The sequence below is a fragment of the Mastigoproctus giganteus genome, chromosome 7 (assembly GCF_048544385.1).
Source record: "Mastigoproctus giganteus isolate SK-2022 chromosome 7, ASM4854438v1, whole genome shotgun sequence".
In the NCBI taxonomy this organism is placed as follows: domain Eukaryota; kingdom Metazoa; phylum Arthropoda; class Arachnida; order Uropygi; family Thelyphonidae; genus Mastigoproctus; species Mastigoproctus giganteus.
In genome coordinates this window covers 197,185,996-197,208,899 of record NC_143581.1, presented here as the reverse complement: position 1 = coordinate 197,208,899, position 22,904 = coordinate 197,185,996, and the positions used below count along the sequence as shown (strand labels likewise).

The window sequence follows — 22,904 nt, the reverse complement described above, 5'->3', positions numbered from 1 at the left end:
ATATGGCGGTCGAGGTGTTCTCGTCTGGAGAGGCGATATCTTGGATGGACGTACACAACTCCAGATACTGGAAGGCGGTACTGTAACTGGTGCACGCTACTGTACTGAGGTAATCCTTCCCCATGTTCGTCTGTTCCGAGGTGCTGTTGGCCCCGAGTTCGTGTTTATGGATGATAACGTCACACCCCATCGCACTGCAACTGCTGATATGCTTTTGGAGAGTGAGGACATTGTTCGTATGGATTGGCCTGCCCGTTCCTCCGCCGATCTAAATCCCATCAAACACATATGGGACGCTCTGGGAAGACGCCTAGCGGCACGTCCACACCCACCAGAAAATGTTCACCAGCTGAAGATGGCGCTGACAGAGGAATGGACTATGTTACCGCAAGAACTTATCAACAACATTGTTCTAAGTATGGACAGGCGGTGCAAAGGCTACATCAACATTAGGGGTGGCCATATCTCCTACTGAGGACCACGTCTTCCCTTTGTTCCATCTTTGGCAGTGATGCATCTGTATCATGGCAGCCAGTGCTATGTTGCCATTTTTGAATAAAGTCCCTCTGTACCGTTTTGTTTTCGTTGTTGTTTCCTTAATCATTTCTGTACCTCACGAGGTTCCTTTGGTATGCTTTTCTCATATCCAGGCCACTCCTATGAGAAGCTACAGGTGAAAATCTGACTTGTCCTTAAGTTTTGCACACCAGTGTATTTATTTAGTTCTTTCGGAGAATACATTGGTCATACATGATGGTTTTCGGTTTAATTTCGGGTTCAGGTTAACTTTTCTTTTTGGTTCTGCTCCAAAAACAAAGTATCAAGTTTCCAATTCTGATTTTTGGTTCAGTTGTTGTAACTGTAGTGGGATTTTAACACAGCAATGGCCATATTGCTCCGTGTATATGGTCTGTAAATTGCGTGCGTTCTGAGGTAGATTTTCTGTTTGCTGGATGAAAAACGGTAGTTTCCCTTGAGAAAACGCCATGCTACCCTCGACTGAGACCGACTAACTCAGCCACGTAGTGAAAAAGGCCCATAAAAATTCCTCCCGACATCGACGGGACTCGAACTCAGGTCTTTTCTACCCGGTGTGGGGGAGGACGGCGATCCTACCAGCTCTACTACCAACGAGGGCTTTTGGGTTCAATCTGATCTGATGCTCTGTACTATGCAAGCGGTACAGGGATTTCACAGTTCTCTATGAAATCCCGATGTAATCAGATGAAAGAATTTAGTTGTTCTAGAATTTTTGACCTTGCACGCACAGTGCAAATAAGTACCGTCTTCCCCACACTAAGATAAAAAGGCCCCAATTCGAATCCCGTCAATGACGCGAGGAATTGTTTTGGGTATTTTTTGCAACTTGGCTGAATTAGTTGATCTCAGGCGAGGTAGTGGTTTCTTCTATTTATTGTTGAATAAATAGAAGAAACCACTACCTCGCTTTTCGTGGTAGGTCGGGTCGATGGTTTGTGTAGATGATACCTTGCAAAAAGGCCGATATAGGGATATCCTTCATAATGTAATTTTTCCTGATACATGGACATTTCAGTGCCTTTTCCTTCTTCTGGTATGGAGACAAAAGTCAGGGAACCCATCTAGCAGACAATTAAATAATACACAGCTGTTGATGGATGATGTTTTCCACAGACCTTACGCTAATTTGGAGCTCTGCAACTAGTTCTTTGACCCTAATACGGCGATCTTCCAGGATTAAAACCTCAATTTTGGTGACACTCTTCAGTTACAGCAGTTGCTGGATGTCCTGGGATTTCTTCATCATGCACTGAGATTCTTCAACATTTTAATTGTTTATACCAATGTGCAATAACACTATAGCCTGGACAGTCGTCTCCATAAACAGCGAACATTTCTTTGTGGATTGTTTTGGTTATTTTCCCTTTCGAAAAGAGGTTCCAAATCACTGGTCTGTATTCTACTTTATCCATTGTGACATTTCATTCAGCGTTGCAAAGGAAAACAGTGAATTATCATATTGCAATCAAAATTTGTGTGGTTTCCACAGAGATTTCAAGGTAAAAAAACAAAAAAAAATCATCTCTCGATCACAAATGCTGTGTAATTTTGTTGTTGTTGTAGGGTTTTAGGAGCATCGGCGAGTTTTCTGTGGTCGATTTTCTGTTTGGTGGATGAAAAACCAGAGTTTAGGGAGGAAAAAAAAACTATGCTACACTCGCCGAAGACCGACTAACTCAACCACGTTGTGAAAAAGGCCCATAAAAATTCCTCACGTTATCGACGGGACTCGAACTCAGTTCTTTCTCACCCACTGTGGGGGAGGAAGGCGATTGTACCAACTGTGCTACCCACGAGAGCACACAAATACTTCTGGGTGAATACAAATTTTTTTGAACCGTCTAGTATATGAATAAATTACAGAATCGGTTAATGTGCTAGTCTAATATCTTAAAAAGTGACATGAAAAAAATCACAGGTCAAGGTCATACGCAGTTTCCAAAATTTAAATTTTTATGTTGGTAAGTGGAAGAAGAATGAATATATCTAGCATATCGATTCCCGTTCAGTAATCAAACTTTTGACCAAAGAGGGTAGATATACTAAAGAAATGCATGAAAGTTTTGGGGAGTATTATTCAGTTAGTCAAGAAGACTGCAATCATGAGGATGATCCAAGGTGTGGTCAGCCATCCGAAGCAATCCATAAAATAAGTGCTGTGCGTAGGAAAAAAAAATTGAAAACCAGAAGAATTAAAGTGTCTGAACTCGATAAAGTACTTAGCATTTCCTATTGAAGCATTTTAACAATAATACACGAACATTTTGGAGTGTCCAACAATTTGTTCAAGGTCCCAGAAAATTTTCATTCATGACAAATAGAGTGGAGTCATCAAAAGAGCATTGAAAATTAATTCTTGCTAATTTCCAACACCGAAAAAGTTACAAATCCAACCATCAGCTGGAAACGTGTTGACCTCGGTTTTCTGGGACACAGAAGGATTGTTTTTAATTAATTGCCTTGCACCTAAAACCATAATAACGGGGGAGGGGGAGTGTTATGCTGTCCTCAGGCCAAAGTTAAAATCTGCAATTCGGCAAAAAGATGAAGTTGGGTCATTGGGTTTTGCTGCTCCATGACAGTGGACCCATGCACAAAGCCCAAGTTGCGCAAGCTAAAATTCACGAATGGGGATTTGTACAATTATGACATCACCATGCAGTGCCGATCTGGAACAAAGTTAGTATTGTGGAACTCATTTTAAAGATGGTCTTGAAAGCCTGGTTTGTTGGCCAACCTTTTTTTCTTTTTTTAAGGATTAACTCTGCTGATTAAATACAATACGTGTATTGAACTTCGAGGGTGAATACACTGAAGAATAAAAAAAAATAATAAAAAATAAAAATCGAATTTTATACCTATGTCTTTTGTAAGCCGTTCTCAGAACTTTTTGACCACGCATCACAGGTTTTCAATCTGCGTAAGGTTTTTAATGAAAGACATTATTTTACGATTTTTGTCACGTTTGCTTTTGTCTTTTAATGAAAGAGGAGGCAGACAAAATAAAAGTCTCGGATGAGGGCTTTTAGTATTACTGTTAGCCATGTAGTGCAAGGAAGCCACGGGCTTCTATCCAGTTGGCTTTTGAATTTCTTCAAGCTGTGAGCCTCAACTACACGAAGAGGCAACTTCGTGTAGTTGAGGCTGACACCCCTCTCAGAGCTTTATGAGCCTCAATCAGCAGGTCCTCCCTAAGGTTGCCAACTGTAGAGCCCACATAATCGTAGTCTTTCCTCGTACGGTTGTCCTTTTGTCGATCTCACCATGAGAGTTGTCCATCTTTGAGCCCATTCTAGAACTTGAATGTCTTTTTTTTCAGATGAGGTCTCCATGTTTGGACACAGTGTTCCAAATGCGGTCTTGCATTGCCTTATAAAGTTGGATTATGAGCTCCCTATCTCTGCATGATAATGTTCGATAAATCATCGATAGAACACCATGAGTTTTCGTGGCTGCCTGTTTACACTGCTCAGAAAACTTCATATCTGCCCGTATCGTAACTTCCAGATCTCTTCCTTTCTCTACTGTTTATAAATCTACTCCACCAAGTTGATCAGTTACTTTGGGGTTGCTATTGTATTTTGCTGCATTAAAACATAGCTGACCACTCTCGAAGCCTGTCCTTGAGGGACCCACATCGGACATTACACCAATCTGAAGAATGTCCATTAATCACAACCCTCTGCTACCCTGAAATTCATGTTAGAATCTTTATAGTTAAATAGACTGAATCTTGATAAAATCCAAATAAGCTGTCTTGTGTCCTTTAGAATGCCATTGCTATCTAAATGTCCCTGGATTGCACTCTTGACCTTTCAGATGCATTAAGATCCATAGAGCAGTGGTGTTCAAAGTTGCTGATCAATGGCGAGCACCATCTACCTACTACTTTACTGTTCTTAGATCGAAAATGGCAGTACAGGTTTAACTTGGAACATATAAAACACCAAACATTGCAACAAGACCAAAGTGGATTCCAAAATTCTTATTTTGATAATTACACTATTAAATTAGTGTAAATATTTATATAGTGAAACTGTCTGTCTCTTTTCATATTGGCCTGAGGTTTATGGCCAGTTGTATGAAAAGAATTGGGTTAGACCACAAACGTCAGAAAGTAGGTTGAATACGTGTCTCAAATTACAATCCTCCACAACCAAAGTGACGATCTGTTTGCACGCATGTAAGGATTAAGCCATCCTCATTAGCGAGGCAGAAAAAAACAGGACCGAAAAAAGAGAAAGGCAACAGCAACAGGGGCAAAAAAATACATGGCCACACTTGTATAGAAACTATAAACATTCGAGGATCAAAGGAGGTTGTAAACCATGCGCACATCTAACGCCGGTTAACCGCATGAGCCAATGAAGGCGACAACCTGTCGCCTTCCTCCGTGTGTGGAGAAACAGCGTCTTTCTGCCTTCCCCCCCTAGACCATCCCTCCATCAACGTGATCATGTTTCAGCACGCCGCGTGCCAAGAAACGCAGTCAAAATATCATCTCGTATAACGAGTAACTTCGAAGTAAGTAATGTGGTGAAAACTATCAGGGAGCATTTGCTAGTGCCCCGGATGTACCGTTATAGTAAGCAGTGGGTGGTAAGGATGTTGGTGCAAAATGAGGAAGTCGCAGTCAATGTTGGATGTTTTGTTTTCTGCCTGCTAACGTCATTGGGAGGCGATTTTACAAATAGAAATGCGATTAAACAACACCTACTATGATTCAAAGTAAATGACAGTAGCAGTTTGCCCCTGCGCACGTCTATGAAGTCAAATTTCATTTGTTTATACTACTACAAGTTAAACTTTGTACTATAGAATATAGATGAACTTCTGATATGTTTAAATCCAAGTTTTGACTAACAGGGGCATTTTTTAATTTTATTTTACTCTTATAATAACGTGGAGTCTGCGAAGGGTATATTGGATTTGATTGTATATAGAAAAAGTTATTTTTTTGATTTATTATATATTTTTTAACTAAATAAACTTAAGTTTCATTTCGTTACATTTTCCAAATCAAAAATTTAAACTCGAGCACAGAAATATTAGATAGAACGTTTTCTTAGTAAATAGTGACCAACCTAAGTTAATTACAACACTGCTTAACTTTAGTAAGCTAAACCTAAGCGTGCTATAATTCATCGGGTATTTATAGCTTTCTGTCCCATGATGAGACTGCATTTCTTAAAGACAAAAAGATCAAGGAGTTTCAGAATACTTTAAGAAGCAGCTGTACTGAAACAGGAACTCCAGATTTAGAAGGCTTAAAGCTAATTGGGATAAATGCCGATAATTTAAATAAACATGGATGTTCTTGACGTTTAAAAACTAACTGAAAATTAATGAAGTCGGCTACGTATATATTTAGAACAAAATTTACAATAATGATCTAGTATTTATATATTTTTTCCATCATTTATAGTTTTTCTCACTTATATTTATATTTGTTTTTCATATATTGAAACATAATACGTAGGTATAACGAGTTTTTCAACGATCATCCGAATAAAAAAATAGTGCCAAACTAAATGGTGAATAATTCAAACAAGATAGATTGCATTTAATAATTGTACACGTGATCCTTTTTAAAGTCAGTCTTTGATAATAAATTATAAAAACAGTAATTATATAAAAAGAATGTATCGAATAATATTTATTTAAACACTGCGCATGATCCAACAGAAGAATTTTCATAGCTTTAATAAATGGAATTTTGTTTGTACTTAGAGCAGATACTTTTCAGCGCTTCAAAAGTAAGTTAAATTTAAGTTTTTGTAATGTAATAATAATAATAATAAAGTAATTTGTATTGCTACATTAAACTATTTTTCTTGCGTAAATAAATACAGTATTTCAATGTATGCTGCTCATTTCCGGTGAAGATGAGTGCGCAGTAACGATGCGCAATGAACTTCTGTATTCATACAAATTAATACGTAATATTGCTGGCGTAGTAATTTGTAATAAAGTAATTTATTACAAATTTATTTAATAATAAAGCAATTTGTATTGCTGAATTAAACTATTTTTTCTTGAGTAAATAAATACAGTATTTCGAATACTGTATGCTGTGTTCATTTCCGGTGAAGATGTGTGCGCAGTAGCGATGCGCAATAAACTTCTATATTCATACAAATGAATTCGTAATATTAGATCGTATGTATAGCTTAGCTTAATTTCGTAATATTAGTAATTTATAATAAAGTAATTATTACAAATTTATTTAATAATAAAGTAATTTGTATCGGTGAATTAAACTATTTTTTCTGGAGTAAATAAATACAGTATTTCGAATACTGTGCTGCTCATTTCCGGTGAATGTTGTATGCGCAGAAGAGATGCGCAATGAACTTCTGTAGTCATATCAATGAATGCGTGATGGCCGGCGTAGTCTATCTATTGTATACAGATTAAACTGAAGTTGTCGAAACATTAAAGCTATTTCCTCTTTATCTTGCTTAGCAATCGTTTTGATTAATGGTTTAAACACAAGGTATTTCTAAAGTGTTATTTTTATGGCTACTCCAGATAAAAATGATATAATTGGGTGGGAAAAGACCGACTTCCAGGTTGTTTTAATGCTGACTCATGCAAGCTGCACAATTGGGATGGAATAAATACAATGCAACTAATCTTAATAGATTTAAACAGTTTTTCGAGACTTTTGATAGCTCACCTTTTCACGTATGACATGGGGGGTTGTAGATGAATACAACCGGTTTGCGCATGCGTAAACCATTCCATGCTATTATTGTAAATGTCATGTCATGTCATATGACAATTTAATGGTTCGTCGATGAAACCAGTCTTATAAATTCGAAATTTCAGTTTAAATCGCTAAGAGATGGATGCCGAGATTCTTTTAAAGATATTTCATACATAAATTGCAGATTGCTCTTATTCCACCGATAGATGGCAGTAAGTACGACGATTTGTCATATGACATCCCATGATTCCATTTCAAACATGGCAGACAAGCAAGTAATTTCGCTATCAGGAAAGATTAAAAAAGCTGATGAAATCAATGGCATAAATAAAAGAAAATGTAGTCATCAAAGTGACAATTTATTATCCAAAATCAAGAGACGCCAGTCACCAATTACTACCTGTGCTGCCATCTATCGGCGTGAAAATAATTTTTAAATATTAATATACTTTTAACTAATTTTAGTTTTATTCAGATAGGAGTTTTTAAGGCGAATGGTATATTCTGAATAGGGATTATAATTCTGATTGAGTGACTACAGAAATAACTTCATTGAAACATAAAATTCAATAACACCTTAAAGGTTACCTATCAAATGAAACTGCGTTAGTCTTTATATGCTTGTAAAAAAAAGTATTATATACACTTACATAAAAAAATAGCTAATGTCAGTTTGGCAGAAATTAGTTATAAAGGCAAAACTAATTTTCACAATTTTGATTATTGGGAAGCTAGCAGAAACCAATCTAATCAAAATCATAATGGCCTCCTTGACCTTGAGAATTAAATAGAACAAACTGACTGGGGCCCAGTCATTTCACTTCGCCTCACGTAACCCGTTGCCGTAGCAACAAGAAGATCGCTTTGTCTCCAACGAAATCTGTGTGTATGTGCGCACTCAACGATCAAAGAAACGACCATCTTACTATACAATTGATTACTCTACTTGTAAGAAAAGTATGAGTAAAATATTGCTCTTTTAATTAATATCCATAAATATTTTTTATGTTTTAAAAATATTTTAAAATTAAAGAATATAAAATTAAATATATAATTTCTACGTATAAAAAATTACTTTATTTACGAGTAAACTGATCTTGAATTTTGTTTCAGTAAACCAAGAATGTGACTTTTATGGGGCCATTAGTTCTTAATTTTGGCATTAGTTCCATGAACATTGGCCACTTTTAATCATTCTAAACACCGTACTGGTTTTTGATAGCATTTTTAGGTCATAGTTCACAAACTGGCGAAATATAAAAAGCATTCTACAAATACCTCGAAAAACAATGGAAGACGTGATGCATGATCTATATAATATTACGATAGGCATCTTGAACGCATTTTTAAAATACCTGGGCCATTATTTCCTCTTACTTTATCTGCACACCTTTTTTCTAAGTCACAGAGTAAAATTAATCTTTGTACCTGAGAAAGGCAGCATTTAACGGATTAAATATGAGTGGGGGGTCGTGCTGCGGTCGTCCTTCTCTAAAAAAGAAATTTCTTAAATATATAGCGAGAGATTTTTCTTTGGACACAATAATTCCAGCATTTTGTCAAGTAACAATGGATCGTTTAATAAAATAAATACAGATCTAGAAGGTCACACAAGGAACAAATTAGCGTTCACTAAAAAGAGGTCACCACGACGACCCATTGTTGTCTTGAAGGATCAGTGGGCGAGGTTGGTCAAAAGAGTGGCCTATCAACCACAAAATTGTTGTAGGTGGCGCTGACTGACGTTTAGTATGTTTGTTGTAATTACAGATTTTTGACTTCTACAATTCGAAGGTTATTTATTCATTTACTCAGTAAGCTTTTCATAACAACTATTTTTAGGTTAATAATTTTTCTCTGTTTTTATTATTTTTGATAGGCATAATATATATATATATAAGTATAAACTTTTAAGTACTTTCTATACAACTTTGTGCACATTTGTATAAAATGAATCGAAAAAGGTGTATGAATAAATTTGTGTTTTGCTACTGTTAGTTTAAGAATAAGGAAAGAAGTCCTAAAATTTAAAGTTTACATTTTATTTTACAAATTGTTTTATAAGAAATATAGTTTTTTAGAGTATTTTCGTTACTATAAAAGATTTATTTGCACTCATAACTTTATTTGATTTAAAAATATAATTTGAAATTACGTTATTCAAATCTTTTATAAAAAAATATATTAATGGAAAGATTCACATCCCTTTCATTGATTTAATTTTAATAATTGATTTTTAAATATAAATTTAAATTTCTTTATTACTATAAAAGTAATAAAACGTTACTATAAAAGATTTCTTGGGACTTATACCTATAACTTAGTAAATAAATTTAATTGATGATTTAATCAACGACAGAAATAATTTAAAATAGAATTTTAATCTTTATGACTTGAATTTTGTTTAATGATGTAAGTAGAAAATATGCGCCAATGACTATTATCGAAAATTTCCCATCATGCAACTGTCAATTTCCCATCATGCAAGTGTAAATTTCCCATCATGCAATTTTCACCATATTACAATCATGGAGATTTTAGCTTTCAACAGTAGCTAGTGATACATACTTTTACTTTATTGCGTGATTTCAGTTATTTTTTATATATTAATTAACCAATAATGTCTATAAATAAAAGTACCTTTAACAAGGATTTTTAAAACGTTACAAAACGTTTATACTGGACTTAAATTTATGAGCTCTAAATTAACTCCCTGGTATAGTTTACTAGGCAAGAAACAGTGTGTCTATCAGGCTCACATAAATATTCTTCAAATTCACTGTAATTACAGTTTATACTTTAGCAAATGGCGTTTCACGCGTCCTGTTGAACCCCGAGACACACAGTTCCAAGAAGGTGGCGAGTGTAGAAGTACAGCTGTATTAAAAAAAAAAAAAAAAAAGAGGGGGGGAGAAAAGAGAAGAAAAAAAAAGTCATCCAACCTCTCTTCCCTCTATAGCTGCAGGCTCTCTCTCTCTGTCTGTCTCTGTCCCGAATTGTGGGGTGTAGGGAGGATAAGAGAGAGAGAGAGAGAGGTACCAGGGAAGAATAACGAGGGGATAGGAAAGGACCGAGAGGGTGCGACAGATCAAGTAGACGCCGTCATGCCGCAAGGCCCATGTGTTTAGAGTGACTTGTCTCAGCTACGCTTGCTTACCGGAGTAATCAGCGATTTGAACCGAAGGTCCCGGATGTTGACTCGGTTTGCCGTATTAGTGGAATTTGCAGTTGGACGACCGCATTTTTATTTTTTGTTTTTGGCTGCTAGCTTCGCAGACAATAACAGGAAACAAGAGCACTACCCAAGAGGGCGCTGCGGTGTGTATCCTTAATGATATACGATTTTTTTTTTAATGGAAAACAATGAAAAACAGCAACTCGATTGTTTTGCGAGTGTGGAAATTGGCCTCTTTCATGAAGACATCGATATTTAGGGATCTTCCATCACTTTTTCAACCCCCCCAGGTGGTGACCTTCTCCGCTAACACTCGACGCTTTCTTTGACCCCTTACAGCGGGCGACAATTGTTAGGGTTACTCGACTGTAATCCTCGTCACACAAACAAGGTCTGACCACTAAGCAATAGGGTTTGAAAAGTAAGGGGGGGTGTCACGCTTGAGCCTTTTAGACACAGTTTCGATTGTTGGCGAAGTCCTTCACCCATTTTGTGAAAGGCCAGCAGTAGCCACTAAAAGCAAAAGAAAATATACACGGTGAGGGTGAGGCGGGAATAGGGGGGTGTATAGCAGTAACACACGTGGGTTGTTCTGCTTCTATGGACGGCCTAGTTGGTAGGAATGCACACGGGTAAACAGGCTCTACAGTAAGAGTCTTCCGCTCCGTTGCATGTTTGTCTACAAAACAGGTATACTAACAACAGTATAAAACAGTTCCAATGTCCTACTTGAAGCTGAAAAGGTCATTTGGATAAATGTGTACACTATGACACAAAAGTAATCATCACACACATTGATAATGCATTACACTGAATTAAAATCAATTGGTAGTGGACTCCAAAAATATTCTCTATCTTGTAAATAGAGTTTATAGGATGGAGAATACAAGAACATCACCGTAGCAATCACGTGAACTCAAATACAATACCAATCCAGACAGTTTTCGACTCAAGAAACTTTTGCTGTGACGTCATTGATGACGTATAATGCATTTTAGACAATTTTGCATTAAATTATATCGGTAAATGGTGTCAACACAGACTTCGCTTTAGAAAAGAAATATTTAAGAAAATAGAAAAAAAAATTAAAAATTTGAATACATTTTATTGTTTAAAAGAATTTTATAAAAGTAGTTGTATAGTTTACGCGGTAATAACGTTTTTCTTTTATATATATAAATGGCAATAGAAGGTACAATGCTAGTAGAAAAGATTTAGCGATGACGTCATAGAACCATATCAGAATCAAATAGAGAACTATTTATTTTGTGATTATGTTAACCAGAAATAGTTCTTTTTGTGAAATATTTTGCTTGCTGTTCCCTAAATATGCGTTGCATTATCCATGCTGATTATTACGATATATAATGGAAGGTCTAACGAAATCTATCCCCCCCCTCTTGATTATCACCTTGGAGACAGAGTCTTGGAAGATAATATCTGATAAAAAAAAAAAAAAATTGTTTTGTCAGCGATAAATGTCCAATACAAAATAACCATTTATGATGCAGTCACAGTTCCAAAATAGACCACATTCACCAGTCACAGCTTTGTGAAACAGTGATTACTGTACCGATATTTGAATTGCTGCAACCACCCAGTTCCAACCTGAGATCACGAGTTTTTGAACGTTGGACTGTACTCACAAGTACGTTTTGACTTCTATCTGCTTAGAACCATTGAAAGCTCCTTTAAACATCAGGATATATGGAATTTAATGTAAATTGGACGGCCATATGCGGCCCTACGACTATGGGTTGTGCACTGATATATAAATTGCCTAAGCTCATCCCCAACACGAGAATGCGACAGTATAGTAATACACGCGTTTGAGTTGACCATACTTTGATCAACCCATATTTTAAAGTGGGTGTTTTGATCATGGAAAAATATTTTTGGTGACTCTCTGCTTTTGTTATGAACAATCGGTTCCATTTTAAGAATCTCAGCACACACACAACGCTCTGAACACCACAAACATACAGCGTGCAGGCCACGTGATCGAAGTTTCCAAGAGAAACGTGTGTTTGTCAAGGTAAATTTGAAGTTCCTAATAAAATCTTCTAAATAGGTGTACTTACAATAATCCTTGGTACTCTCTTGCGAAATTCTTAATGGACAAAGAGCAATTCAACTGATAGATGTGCGAAACGTTCGTGGGAGTGTATTTTGCCTCTTTGTTATGACGTAAAAAGTTGGGATTTTCCCCTGAATTTCATATAAGATAACTCTCAAAAACAATGATAAGAAGATAGGGGGGGGGGGTGAAATGATAAACAGAAAGAGGAAAGTTGGAGAGAAAGAGAAAGATAAAGGAGAAGAGATCATCGTTCCATCTATCTTAATTTTGATATTTCACTCTACTTTCGCAATAAAAAAAGACGCACCCTAATGCCCTCTGGCGGATATTTCCTTAAATGACTTAAGATACGTTTCAAGAGTAGATTTAGCTTCGTTCTTCCAAAATGACATCAGCTTCCATGTTATCACACGGACGAAGAAACCCACACCAATTAGAGTTGGTCTAGCGGTTAGCTCCGGTTGTGCACAATATGTGACCTTGTATTCTACAAAGCACTCTCACACGGGTCGAACTTTGTCATCGCCTTAGAGATGCGATGAAATAACTTACCTGTATTAAGTATCTCGGTGACCTTAATAGCCTGGCTGTCACATCCCGTCTTTTGTTAATGAAAATAATAAACGTTGGCTGTTTAAGATACGAAGAGAGGTCGTTAAATAGGTGGCCAATAAATCCCAGCGTTCACTGATTAATATAACAAACTCTAGATGTCTTAAAATATTGGTGAAATCATGCGTATTCGCATTACATTGAAATCATTAATTCTGTACCTTTAGATCATGATGAAAGGCCACGTTATCATGATATTTACTCAAGAGGAATTAGGGGATAATATTTAAGACATTTCTCTTGGTAATTCCACTGGTATGCAGTGGTCACATTAGGGCTAATGGCAGACCAGACCATGATGTATACACTACTTCCCGGTACCCACCTCCTCGTGGCGTGGACGGGTCGTAGGACGCAGCCTTCCTGGTAATGGCTGCTTCCGAAGCAATGTTTCCAGATATAACAAACCACATATTGGGAACAATTCCGCTCATCCTACGGTGTGGTAGCAGTATGGGGAGGACCCCTTTTCTCTTTATGCATGACAATACACCATTTCGTACTGCACAGCTTGCAGTTATTTGATTTGAAGACATGGGCCTGCCGAAAGCTTCACTGACGTGGCCAGAGCATCGACTTTAACCCCATTAAACACCTTCCTGTTATTAAAAAATTGTTTGGAGTCTACTTACAAGTATAAAGCTTATAATTAAGGTCAAAGGTTGATCGACTCTCGTTTTTTAAGTTCTCGTTCTTAAAGGTTCTTTGAAATGTGTAGGTGTGTGCTTACTTTTAAAAATACATTGTAAATTTAGTCTTTTTAATCCTTTAATCGTCTATTTTTCAATCCTTAATGTCCCACAAGGTTCTTCTTTAGGACCCATCTGTTTATATTAATCTAAAGGATTTATCGGTGTGGGAAAGGCTAAAGTGCTAATCCTGTATGTAAGGGAAGAATGTTTATAACTTTTTTTCCTTCATGGTGGAGTTAGTTTAGACGAGGGATGATTTTGTTAAATGCATTATGTACCTTATTTTGGTCTGTCATTTATGGAGGTTTTGCTAGAGATGGCGCTACAGTTGACAACTCAAAACTGATATGACAACTTAAATTTTGTTTATTTGTAATAATGACTTTCATAAATATGCAAGGTGATCCTTTAATTCACGAAATGGCAGCACCACCGTACAACTATTCAAGTTTCGGCAACTGCCCACATTTCGAAAGACTTTATCAGGATACAATTCCAACATTATTTGGCAGGTTCCAGATAACATTTACTGATCTGGGGAGTTACTTAACGACTTTTCCTCAACGTTGTAAAGTATAGGGCAATGTTGAGAAAAAGTCGCAACTTGGGATTAAATTGGAAGGTGTCTGAAATTCTGTCCAGTCAAAGTAGAAGGGAGTATATGATGAGGGCTTGTTCAATGAGGTTGGTCTAGAGAGAATGTGCAAGATTTGTGGAGTAGAATTTTTTTTCCAGCATGGTCTGCGCCTGCTAAGAGGAGAGACTGTTGTTGCAGAGATGGGATGCACTTAATGGAAGGAGTGCAAGGTTATTTCCTGATGCTATCCAGGCAATGTGAGGTGGGTCAGAAAACTTAGTTCCGGCTTTGAATGAGCAGAATTTTGCATAAAACTGGAAGTAGGGAGAGTGAATTTTGACAAACGATATTACACTATCTTTTAAGTACAAAGTAAAAGAGGAGTTTAAAAAGATCTACACTGGTACAACGCCATCCCCCCGCACAGATCTCAGCCTACTGCAATAATATGTCAAGAGTGAAGAGGTTTTGGGAGGGAGGCTTCATTAGCCACATTTCTTTGATCTCTAGCTTTCATGGGTGAATACTGGTCTTTTGGTTCAAGCTTAAGCTTTAATTCCTGGTCACCCCATAGAGGTGACCTGGAGCGCACCTTGAATTCGAATAGAGCAGTCCTAATTAGAAAAGCCAAGGTGTGAGGAGTTAGTCTGTTTTTTTACGTATAATTACTTCATAAATTTAGATTATCATTTTCATTTATCTGTGACTAAAAATGTGTATACTGTAATTTTTATTAATTTTACTCAGAACTTATATATTATTTATTTATTTATTTGGGAAATTATTTTCTGGACTAAAATTGCGACATTTTAATTTGCAAATCTGCTAAGAATGTAAATTTAAATTTTACCTACGTTCTACGTATTGTATGACCTGATGATGAGATCCAGCAAGGATCTTGAAACGTCGATCAGACAACGCCCACATAAATTGAAGGATGACTGCAGAATGCATCTGAGGAAATTTACTTTCAGGCAGATTTTATAGTTTCGCTTCTGTCTTCTGCGCATCCTTCCCACGCATCCAGGACAGCCAAGGTCCGTTGTGCAGCACTGTGTGAATATCTCTAAGTGGTCCCAGTGGTTCCCATAAAACAGCGAGAAGTATCACTGTGAAGGAGCAAAATTTGCCAAGCAAGGTGAGGCAGATTTTACTGGAAGGCTCATCACCAGGAAGGAGCATTCCAGCATCCATCCACAGCACAAGGAGACGGGCCAGGTCAGTAGAGGGATGCCTGTCAAAGTCCTTACCCCAGCAGAGCAAGGAGGGAGAGAACCCATGAAAAGAAATAGAGGATGGGAACAGTAAAGTGTTAGACAGGGTTGAGACCACAGGCAGGGGGTCCCGAAGACGATGTTTTGTTCATCTGACTATTTTGTTACTTAGGAGGAGCGATCACCAAGGAAAGCACCTGGCAGCATTCGTCTTAAGCCCCACCACAAGAAGTATAAAAGCGGCTAATGAGAGGAACCCTGAGATCCGCAATAACTACACTTAAATACTTAAATCCGTCCACGGCACGAGGAGCCAGGTCAGAACAGAAGAGAAACATTTACGAGGCTGGCTCTGCTCTGGCCAGGACAAGAGTCTGCTCTTGCCTAAAGAAAGGAATAGACACATAGGATAGAAAAGAGCAGGTAAGGTTGGGGGGTGAATGACGAAAGGGAAGGCATTCCCCCTGGCGAGTGCGAAGAGCGAACCTAAAGTAGGTGGGAGCCTTGAAGAATGGTGGGATAGGGTGCAAAGAAAAGCAAAAAGATGACAGGCAGAGAGAGATAGTGTTTGCAGGGCAATAATCGAACGCCCACACAGGAAGGGCCCAAGGGACCCGAACAGAGCGAAGGGCAATATACTGTCAGCACGTAGGAGGCTAAGCAGCATAGGTGCTAAGCAGGAGCTCCCCCCAACGGAAGCAGCAGAGGTGGCAGGCACAGGAGCCGGACCAAAACAGCAAAAAAAAAAAAAACCAGCCAAGAAAAGGGGGTGAGATCACGAGCGCCTGTGGTAAGATGCATGGGACGCAGATGGAGTAGTGCAAGCAGGCGTTAAGTGTTCAAAGTAGTTGCGTTCACGGTGAATGTGGCCTTTGCCTTTGGAAGGTGCGGCGTTGGAAGACAGTTTTAGCATAGGAGATCAAGGCTTGGATGGCTTCTTTGGATGCGATAAGCTGATGTTCAGGTTGCAGTGTCCTGATCCTGATGCCTAGCGCTTGCAGTAGGTTCAGTCTAAGGTCAAGATAATTGGACAAATGTTCATCTCATGACGCCACGAGTCCTCATTCCCACAAGAACAGAGTGTATCGTCCTGGATTTCCAGCTCCTGCAATTTGCTGTTACAGGCTCCATGTCCTGTGAGGACAAAAGTTGTCTGTAGGTTTGGATTCAGCCATGAAGTGGTTGTCTCTTTCATAATAGTCACTTTGGGAAAAAATTTCCTGGTAATTTCATTGATATGTGTGTTGTTATGTTGTCGGCGGGTACCTGGCTCTTAGCAGGTGAAAAGTAGCAACACCTGTCCACCATGTCCACCCAATCTCCACCACGCGGAGGCGGTGAGGATTTACTATCACATGCTGGACTAACCCAGGACGAAAGACCCGGGAGAGCCTAAATGAGGATGAAATTAAAAGGGTTTAGAAGGAGAAGTTTGGGAGCTGGAGAGGTAGAAAAGAATAGAAGAGAGGAGGATCAAACAGAGGAATCCTCCAATAGTCAGAAGGTAGAAGAAATAAAGCAAGAATAAAGAAAATAGAGGTGGCGTTATTATAATATAAGTGCTGTCCCAATGAGGTTAGCAAAAGGAGAATCCGGAATATCCATGTCAAAAGATAGAAGGATACCATCCAGAACAATCAACTGCTGGAGCGTTCTAGTCTGGAGCAAGGAGAACAGCAGGTACAGTCGAACTTTGATAGATTCATGGCCTGTGAGCATAAAGGTAGTCTCCAAGTGAGGTAACCCAAGTCAGGGTACATTTATTAAAGAATGTTACGTCAGGAATGAATTTTCTTGTATAACATTTGGATTCTGTGGACCAGAAGACCTGCCAGAGTTTGGAGACCTCCCACCACAGCCTTTTCTTCTCCAGGGCGAAGTTTCCTTTAGTGGTTGATGTGATTCCAAGAAAATTGGTGGAGACATTGGTTTTAGTGCCATGAGGAGGCTGCAGAAGCCGACATACAGATCCAAGGGCAGGCTGCCAGTGCTAGTGTAGAGATTGTTCTGCATGATCTGGTTGGCAGAGAATGAAAATGCATTGAATTTGGTAAGTTTGTTGGCAAAGGTGACTCTTTCCACTCTATGGAACTAGGCAGAGTCGCCATACATAAGGGACTTTTGGAGGAAAGGCTGTGGAATACAGCCTTTCCTTCTTTAAAAATCCTGCCCTTGAATCCCCCAATCGGTCCTAGTTACACGGGCCAGCATGGCTGTGTATCTTTTGACTTTGACCCTTTATGTATTCTAGAATCGAGTAAAGAAGATCACTTGTGATCGAAAATGACATCGAGATATGTGAAAGAGGAATGCATCTTGATCATTTGGCTCCAAATGATCAAGAGTATCTTGGTTTTTGAAGAAGTGAGTACAGCTAGGACAGAATTAGCCTGCGCTTTCTGGATTCCCCGGGCGAAACTCTCTACGAAACGGACGAGATCATCCACATAGGAGAACTTGGTAGTCTCGGGAAACTCTTGGAGAGCCATTCGTCCAGCACCACATTCCACACGGAGATGGGGGAAACCCCTGGGGCCGTTAGATAATGAACACTTTACCACATTCCACACTGCCAGACATAAGATGGATCCTTAGTGGGGGGAGGATCTTCTTGAGGTTGATGTAGTTATCCTGTGAAAGGGCGTCGTTATGGTCACTTTCCGCTCAGTAAAGTAGCTGATGATGCTATTGTAGACTTCAGGAGAGCAGCGGGCCTGTGTAACGGGCATGCTTGATGACACTGGGCCACCAGACAGAGTCAAACGCTGCCTTAAAATCAATAAAGATCGCAAGGACATATTTCGAGTTGGGAGTCCTCCTAATCCTACACAGTTGCAGAAGGGCTACTGTGTAGGATTAGGGAAGCCAAATTTAAAACCATACTGATTGGAGACTGACGACTTCTTATCTTGATCGTTAACCTACATCCTTGAAAGGAATGGCCTTTACAGCAGCCAAAATGGGGAGAAGTGTGATGGGGCAGTAAGCAGCGGTCTGAATGGTAAAAATAGTCAGTTCTTTTGCAACGAGGCTGTTATTTATTTGGTTTTTTAGGAGCATTAGCAACTAAGGCCATATTGCTCCGGGGATATGCGGTGGTCATTCCCTGACCTTTCCGCATTCTCCGTATTTGGTAGTTAGCAACGAGGCAGAGGTTTTGAATGAGGCGTGAGATGCTACTTTCTCACGGTTTCTGCTTTTTCTTTACGGTCTGCTTCCAGCAGACCAGAAAATAGCCCCAAGTAGGCAAGGGTCTAAGAGGTCTGGAAGAATGTTGGTGACAATTGTCCACACACATTTGATGACTTCGTCCTCTAATGAGATCAATACTGGGTGCTTTTCCAAGTTTTATTTTTTTGGTGATTGATTCCGCGACTTCGTTGACTATGGAGTTCTCTTCATGGCCACTGGGGAAGTGAAGCCTGTTCTCCACCATGATCGTAGAATGAGTTTCACCATTGAAGTTTAACTGGTCTTCAATTATTAGTTGGGCTAAGATATTGTTTATAGTGTCAAGCCAGGTGATAGTTTCCAGAGTGCCTTTTGTTGTAATTGAGTTGATATGTCCAGGGTATTCAGCTTGTGTGTGATTATTTTATGGACGATACCCCAGGGATCTCGGTCCGAACGAGGGTCTCCCAAGTGATTTTGATGATAAATAAAGTAATGTATTGTACCCTGAGTGTCTTGAATTAGTTAGAAAGCGATTCAACTTGGTTAATGAGGCATTTTCTGTACTTCCCGTTGGAGTCTGCACCTTGCAGCCTTCAGCTGAGATCTAAGGTGAGAGAGTTCCGTCGTCCACTAAGGGGCGCTATTAGGGAGCCTTTTACGTTTCCTCATGGATGCTTCAGACGCAGCAGTAATCATCTCAGTCAACAGTTTCACTTTTCTGGTTGCAAAATGTCCATCTAGGTCTTCCAAGAGGGACTCTTGCATAAAGTATGTGAAGATGGCGTCAAAGACATTCCACTTCGCAGACCTGATGGCAAATCTGATGTAGTCGTCATGCTGAAAACAATGTGGCCGCTGGCCATTCGTGATGTTATGGATGATGACTCTGCGATCGCTTGTAGTGGGGAAATCATGAACTATCCATCTAGAGATTCTATCGATGGATAATACTTGATGATGCCGATATTGGATTCACCAGTAGATGCTGAAAATGTAGTTGGTCGAATGGGAACATTTAAGATGACGAGGTTGTGAGTAGCTAAGATGTCCTCGACCAAAGAACCACTAGCATCAGTGGTTGGGCCAAACCAGAGTGAGGACTTAGCATTAGCATCCAGATATTGCATCTATTGTGCAGCAGCAGAATTACTAGCAATCCGTAAATTTACACATTACACACGTATTTTAATTTTTTACAATCAAAATCTGGATTTCTGGACCCTAGATCGAGCTTGCTCAGTTGACTAAACGATCAAAATATCCTGGATGGATATTCAGGACTCGTGCATGGTTTCTTCGTCCAACAGGAAAATCGATCACAGAATACGCGCAATATACAGACACAACAAACTGACGCCTCATATTCCTTAGTTACTTTGGCGCTTAACACGATGTGCGCGTACGCATGATGGTATTTGCATCAGTTACTTTATTTTTGCGATTGATCGACTATACCTTAACTTTTGTCCATTAGTGTACTTTCGCATGAGAACAAACAATGGTTTTTGAGTATTGAAAAATCCAATTGAAGTTTAGCAAGATAATATAGAAAATGAGGGACTTCTCCCCCCCCCCATTCGTCCATAAAGACCTATCGGAGTGAAATTCACTCCCAAGTAATGAGCATCACAGCCTCAAAAATTCCCCAAAGTGCTTATCAGAATTTTTCTTTCTCAATAATAACCCCCTTCATACGACCCACGCTTTCCACTCCCACATCGCAAATTCTCCCCCAATAATTTGTGATGCTGCAAATGATCTTAAAATACGATAAGTGATCTCTGCTTAGAAGAAAATGTGTTAAAATGTACACTACACTTTTATTAATAATGCTGTCTTTCAGAAGAAATCCCCTGGTGGTAGTGAACCATATTATTTAATTTACTTTCATATCATTTTCTTTTTCTCTATCTTTCGGATGAAGCTTTTACCATCTTTAAAACATTTGCTATTATAGATAGGACGAATAAATGGTTCCTTTTGGGAATATTTTGAATGTCTTCTCTCCATGCAATAAATAGTTTGAAAACACAAAAATAATAAAGTAGAAAATTAGTTCACTTTTTTCTCCATTTTCTTTGCGAATACCAGGTGACAGTTCGTTATTTATCACGCTGATAAGTACCACCCCCCTCCTTCCAACCCCTCCTTTTTTTTTTTTTTTTTTCATTTCTACCGAAACACAAATTAATTTTAAACAGGTTATTCGGTTAAAGCTAGTTTTAAAAATCTACAAATGGATAAAATTTAATTTCTGAATTCAGTACAAAAAAAAAAAAAAAAAAAAAGCTGGTAAATTAAAAGCAGACGATAGTAAATTAAAAACCAAACGATAGTAAATATCCTTTGTTTTTAATTATTATTTTTGTGGTAATTTTCCGCCTTGTAGATTACAACTTAGTGAATGAAAAGAAGTCGATTTCAAGCGTCGCGCGAAATAAAAGCCACGTGCAGCAGTCACGCGATTAACAATTGATTACATTTGTTTTGAATGGCTCACGGTTGATTTCAACAATGCGCACTTTTGAAAAACCAATTTCAACAAAAGCGCGCGCGCCATTGTTGGTGGTAAAATTTACTATAGACAATGCTCACGCGCGTGCACGTGGAAAGATGAAATTGACTTAAAATTTTTCCCGGTCAAATTAATTACGCGAAATTTATTTTCTGCTTATACTTGTGTCATGAAATCTTTATTTTAAAGAAGCGCATACTTTTGTCGTCTGCTTTTTGATTTTTTCCCCCTTTCGATGTATTTTAAGATCCGAAGTTCAAGACTTGATCAATCAGTTGTGGGGTTTTGAAAAACTGAAAAATATTCGCGGGAAAAAAAAAAGTATAGATATAAAAAAAACTCAAAAACCACCCCCATGTCCCAATAATGAGAATAACCCAGGCAGCTTCCGTCACTTTGCCCTTGTTCTCATTTGTCATAGGGCGAGTGTATGTCTGCATGTAGGCTATTGGCTTGTGGCGCCCATTAAGCTGATCCCCTCAGGCTCTCGCGGTCGGAGGGTTTCCCCATACGCGTGACAACCATAGGAGCAGTTCTACCCTAATGATTATTCATGACGAGGACTGGACCCATGCTATTGATTGTTCTGGTCCTCTCTGTTTGGGGCTTGGCCTCTGCTATTGTGTTTGACAGTTGTTTGCCCCAAGAGCAGCTAAAGTAACTTGACATCGACGTTTAGTAAAAAAAAAAAAAAAAAAAGAGAAAATCATAAAATCCAACCCGGGTTATGGAGTCAAAATATAGAACCTTTAGAAGGTAATTTAAAATTATGTGATTTAAATAAAAATATATTTTTAAATTTAACAAACCCGGAAGACAATTAACAAACCATGTTGCCGCCCCATCCGATAAGACGCCTAAATGAATCCTGAAAAAAAAAAATTATGCATAAAAAATTGTACTCTGTATCCAATCAGAGAAGAGCTTTCGCAACAATACTTGAACGTGCAACTTGATACACAGTACACAGGCAGGTGCAGTGACGTATGAGAAACGGTTCGTTGGAAATTTACATTCTTTTAGTCGCCAATGAACGCGTTCGGATAATTTGATACTTCGTAGTGACGGCCAGTGCCGTAATTATTGTATCTTGAGCAACCAGCCTTCGAGAGTGACGCAATCTTGAATTTTTAAAAGAAATGCGTCTTAAAAGTTAGGGTTAAGAGGTCTATATTACATCGACTACATGTACACCACCGATCATCAATTATCACGATCCCTGTAAAGAACGTGTTCCCTCACGAGCTTCACACCCGTGCCCTAGTCCCCAATGGCACTATTCTCAATTGAACTCGAATCCGGATGGATTCTGGTTCGACTTTCATAAATAAAGGTTCGAACCCGAATGGATTCTGGTCCGACCCGTTTTGGATTTTTTCGGGTTCGCATCGGAGCCGAACTAAATGGATTCAGGTTCGACTGCAATTTAATCCGAATCCACTGAATCTCGTTGAGGAAAAGCTTGACTTCGAGTAATGTTAGTTCTTTTTTTAAGAGTTGGTGCTTAGTTTATTTTTCGCGAGACAAATCTGTCTTGGAACACACTCAATTTACAGTTTTTTTTTTTTTTTTTTTACTAAAGGGAAAAGTTGTTCACTAGAGGGCGCTTCGGCTAA

At 38.6% G+C, this 22,904-nt stretch overlaps 1 protein-coding gene across 1 annotated transcript in view; it reads left to right on the top strand.

Moving 5' to 3' along the window:
* LOC150083530 (zinc finger MIZ domain-containing protein 1-like) overlaps positions 1 to 22,904 on the top strand; it is a 346,825-nt gene that overhangs the window by 19,231 nt on the left and 304,690 nt on the right. The window lies entirely within an intron of this gene.